The following is a 5,557-nucleotide window of genomic DNA, read 5'->3' on the forward strand; positions in this document are numbered from 1 at the left end:
CTCGACAGACCAAAAAACATATGGTAACATATTATATGACAAAGATCTACAAAAGATACGGCAATCAAGCCAGACATTGTGAAATATACCTGAGATGTTAGGTGTAGCTGGCTCCTTCTCCTTCCAAAATGACGTCTTGTTCTTTGAGGGTTTGACATGGGTCGGAATCTTCTTTGTCTTCATTTTGTTAATTAAGTCAGTCAATGGAACACGTACATCAAATCTGTTGCCAATGCCGCTGGAAAAATGGTCGGATCCTATCGATCCAGTAGATATCTCACTGCTGATACAATTCTCTATCTATATAAGAGCTAGGTACGTCCAAGGATGGAATGCTGTTGCCACATATGGGCAGGAGCTGCTAGAAAAGACTTGTCCTGCCTTGATAGAGTTCAAAATAGACTTCGTGGCCTCGTAGTAGATGTCCTTTTCTATTCTCTGCCACCTCTATCTCACAGAAGAGATGTTGCGAGTTTGTCTCTGCTTTATCGTTATTTTCATGGAAAGTGTGCGACCGAACTTTAATCTATGGTCCCCCCTCGCCAAACTTTCACAAGAAACACTCGTCTAGCTGTAAACACTATCAATAATTCTCCCCACTCTTTATCTGTGCCTAAACCTAAACATAGATTCCATGATCAAAGCTTCTTTCTTAGAACTGCACGTCTGTGGAATTGTCTTCCGTTTTCCTGCTTTCCAGCTGTCTATAATATGGTTGTCTTCAAGTCCAACGTGAACAAGTTTCTGATGAGCCGTTCCACTTAAGTTAACAAATTTACCGAACTTCCATTACTATCGATTACTATATTGTCCTTTTGACTACTGTACACGCTTTAACCTTTATCCTTGAGTGGCCTATCGGCCTTGATAAGTGGTGACGCCTATGTAAAAAAACATAAAAACACATGACACACAGGTTTCAATATATATAAGAAATAGTCTTGTCTATTTATTTTACAAATAAAAATATATACATTACAATTTACAGATCATAATTAATTTTCACAATTAACTTAACAATAAGTTCTTCAAAACTAACTAGTGCTGAGGGAGAGGGGTGCTCCCTTACGCGTGTCAGAAATTTCGTAAAAAATATTGAATAATTCCACCCCGTCTTTCTAAGCTTATAACTCCTTGAAAAAATGTAATTCAAGCCCTAATTTTTTTTTTCAATTAAATGAGCAAGGACTAAGGTTTCATTAAAAAAAACAAAAACAATTTTTTTTTTTTTTTAAAAAGGTTTTAAACTTCGGCTTTTACAGGTAAATTAAAAAAAAACAATCCTTTTTTTTGTTTTAAATTTGAATATATTATTTATTGACCTTTTCTCTTCAATTTGTGATATATAAAACTTTGGTGAGTAAATTAATTATTTACTTTTTAACAGACACTTGAAAATGGAGGGGCGTGAATTAAAAAAAAACGTTTGTCTAAAATATTATATTCAGTTTATTGGAAAGAGCATAAAATTTCACATTGACCCTGAAAATATCGTAAAAATAAAATCGATAGAAAAATTTTGACAGATTTTTTAAGTTTAAAAATTGAAAAATATTGAGTTCGTAAAATTCATTACTGTTTTTTAAAAAATATTTCTATTATTTTTTATACAACTTTAATAGTTTATTTTGGAAGTATAATCCATAAAGAAAATAAACAACCCACCTTTAAAAGAGAAATTACAAATTTTTTATATTTTATTCGCAGTTTCGTGTTAGGGTAAGGGGTGTCAAAAATTCCTACAAAAATTCTGATACACCTAGTCTAGCTGCACTAACAAAACAGTACTGATTGTGGATGATAATACATATATATTTTCTCATTCAGACAAATATTATTGAATATTTTGTGTGTGTATATATATATATATATATATATATATATATATATATTAGACAAATATTATTGAATAGCACGGAATTATTCTGTTTTACAATTTTCCTTTTTATCTTCTCCAATCTCCGAATAGTCCTTTTTGTATTTTTTTCGAAATTGTATATGTTGGATCTATAATCGCGAGCGCTTTCGACAGAAGTACTTCTATCATCCTCAGGCATATTGTAGAAATAAATGTAGGGATTGTTTTTTTAATTTACTTATATATATATATATATATATATATATATATATATATATATATATATATATATATATATATATATATATATATATATATATATATATATATATATATATATATATATATATATATATATATATATATATATATATATATATATATATATATATATATATATATATTTTTTTTTTTTTTTTTTTTTTTTTTTTTTTTTTCCTAGTCACGTGGTAATTTGTTATAAGTGGGCGGACTATTTTTTAATAAAAAAAAAAAAGAAAAAAAAGAAGAAAAAAATTTCCAATTGACATTCATTCTTGGCCTTTTGGTCAAGATCAAAGTGTAGTATCTGTTCTTCAGATGCTGCACTTCCATTTCTTGTTCTCTTTCGGTGGAGGAGAAATCCTTCACGACTGAGACAATTTTTATTTTTGTACCTTTTCTCCACGTTAAAAAACGACCCTGGTGTCTAACTCTGTCCCGTGGGGAGGCATAGTAAATAGGTACTATTATTGTCAAAAATTCCTACAAAAATTCTGATACACCTACTGCTCCCTCTCCTCTCATTTACATGGCAAAAAGAGATGAAGAAAAGGAAGGGAATCCTGGTTGCTTTTTTTGTGTGTATCCCTCCGTTTATATCACCTCTTGGCCATGCTGAGGCGGGGGGGGGGGGCACTAAGAAATATAACTTACAAATAGATTAAAAAATGGCTGACGACAACAACTACACATGTGCATACATGTTTCAGTGAATTGGGACTCTACTGAAACATATGCACACATATGTAACTAATAACGTTTTTATAAAAACACAGATATATACTAGCAGGGCAACCCGACATTGCTCGGGATTGAATGATGATCAACGAATATTTCACATATATATTATTCCTTAATTGGAATTCATTTTTTAGATGAGCATTATATATGGTAAGACAACAACAACTACAACTTATTTAGAAAGCCATTCTTAACATGGGGAAGATGTTTTGTAATTATTCTATACTTTCACCTAACAATTTAATAAATTCGTTCTTATGCAGTATACGAACTGTGCTGAGATAATAACATTATTTAGAAAGCCATTCTTAACATGGGGAATGAGTGTCAGCTATGCTGTACTTGGCCAAAAACGTGGTGAGATAATAGTCCGCAATAAATAAATTAATTAAAATACGGACCGTGCTGAAATAATAACATTATTTAGAAAGCCATACTTAACATGGGGAATGAGTGTCAGCTATGCTGTACTTGGCCAAAAACGTGGTGAGATAATAGTCCGCAATAAATAAATTAATTAAAATACGGACCGTGCTGAAATAATAACATTATTTAGAAAGCCATTCTTAACATGGGGAATGAGTGTCAGCTATGCTGTACTTGGCCAAAAACGTGGTGAGATAATAGTCCGCAATAAATAAATTAATTAAAATACGGACCGTGCTGAAATAATAACATTATTTAGAAAGCCATTCTTAACATGGGGAATGAGTGTCAGCTATGCTGTACTTGGCCAAAAACGTGGTGAGATAATAGTCCGCAATAAATAAATTAATTAAAATACGAACTGTGCTGAAATAATAACATTATTTAGAAAGCCATTCTTAACATGGGGAATGAGTGTCAGCTATGCTGTACTTTCATCTAACAATTTAATAATAAAAAAAATATATCGTAAAACTTGAATTCAACTTACAATGAAAAAAAAAACTAAAAAAAAAAACACGGTTCTTAAAGTACCTCAGAGGTTTACTTGGCCAAAATCGTGGTGAGACAACAACAACTACGGATGGCAGTGATTGCTGAGAATTCAGTTAGGAGATTCGAGGTTCATATCCGTCGCGGTTACCACCTGATGAAGGCCAGAGGAATAGTTGGCCGAAACGTCGCGAAACAACAACTAATAAAGATGAGAATAATAGTCCGCAATAAATAAATTAATAGAAATAATACTCATCTCCATAATATTTTGTTATCATATATTTTTAAAATGCGGGATTAAAATGTAGCTGTTTCAGCTTGACGCCAGATGCACTTTAACTCTTAGCCTAATTTTTTTTTTTTTTACATAGGCATCACCACATTATCAAGGTCAAGAGGCCACTCAAGGATAAGGGTTAAAGAGTGTACATTAGAAATTGGACAATATAGTAATCATTAGTAATGAAAATTTGGTAAATTTGATAAATTTTATGGAACGGCTCATCAAGAACTTATTTACGTTAGACTTAAAGACAACCATATTGTAGTCAGCCGGAAAGCAGGAAAACGGAAGACAATGTGACCTGATCCTCCTCGCAGGTCACCAAATGATGCTATGCCGTAAAACCAAACCAAATCAAACTCATTTTTCCTTTAGTCCACACCTGTGACTTTTAGTTATTCAACTATGGATGGCAGTGATTGCTGAGAATGCAGTTAGGAGATTCGAAGTTCCTATCGACGAAGGCCAGAGGAATAGTTGGCCAAAACGTTGTGAAAAACAATTACAATTTAATAAGGATGAGAATAATAGTCCAAAATAAAAATAAATTAATATATATAATGCTCATCTCAAAAATGAATTCCAAATTAAGGAATAATATATATACCAATCGGTATGGACCCGACCATGGAAGATCAGATAATAAATAAACGTGGATTTATAAGATGAAAAAATCCAACCTTGATCGCCCTTTAGGGCCCGTGGCGCAGTTGATAGAGACGTTGAATCTCTACGGTTCCAGATGGACATTGTCTGAAGATAGCGGTTTCAATCCTACCCAAAAGCGTGCCAGAGGTTAATTGGTCAAAAAAACGTGGTGAGACGACAACAACTACGGATGGCAGTGATGGCTGAGAATGCAGTTAGGAGATTCGAAGTTCCTATCCGTCGCGGTTACCACCTGACGAAGGCCAGAGGAATAGTTGGCCGAAATATCGTGAAACAACAACTAAAAAAGATGAGAATAATAGTCCGCAATAAATAAATTAATATAAATAATACTCATCTCAATAATGAATTCCAATTAAAATATAAACCATTTTGTTATATTTTTAAAATGCGGGATAAAAAATGCAAACACAATGATAATGGTGACTACCACGTAAAAAAAAAGGCTTTGATGGGAATCAGTGACACGCTCACAAAAGGGGACTTATCCATGTGGCTCTTCTTTTATGACAAGGAGGAGGAGTTAAATGCTGCCGTAAGGAGAAGTGCTTTCCGACTCCCTGGAAGACGTCATCAGTTTGCCCTGTATTTAAGAACTCAGGTGATAAGTCATCTCCCTCTCAGTACAGACCAATAAGTCTCCTGTGTGTCATGAGTAAGTTGCTGGAATCCATATTAAATAGAGAAGTAGTCAACCACCTCAGCAGAAACAACCTTCTTAGTGACACACAATATGGTTTCCGCTCTGCAAGATCTACTGCAGATGTGCTGACGGTTATATCTCACAGGATTAGTGAATCTCTTGACAAAGGCTTCCTTTCTAG

At 33.2% G+C, this 5,557-nt stretch overlaps 1 pseudogene; it reads left to right on the plus strand.

The window, feature by feature from the left end:
• Nucleotides 1–2,386: 2,386 nt before the first annotated feature.
• On the plus strand, nt 2,387–2,519 carry LOC145271783 (U2 spliceosomal RNA; annotated as a pseudogene).
• The last annotated feature ends 3,038 nt before the right edge of the window (nt 2,520–5,557 follow it).

This window comes from Euprymna scolopes, chromosome 46 (genome assembly GCF_053919585.1).
Source record: "Euprymna scolopes isolate OS-2025 chromosome 46, ASM5391958v1, whole genome shotgun sequence".
Classification (NCBI taxonomy): Eukaryota; Metazoa; Mollusca; class Cephalopoda; order Sepiida; family Sepiolidae; genus Euprymna; species Euprymna scolopes.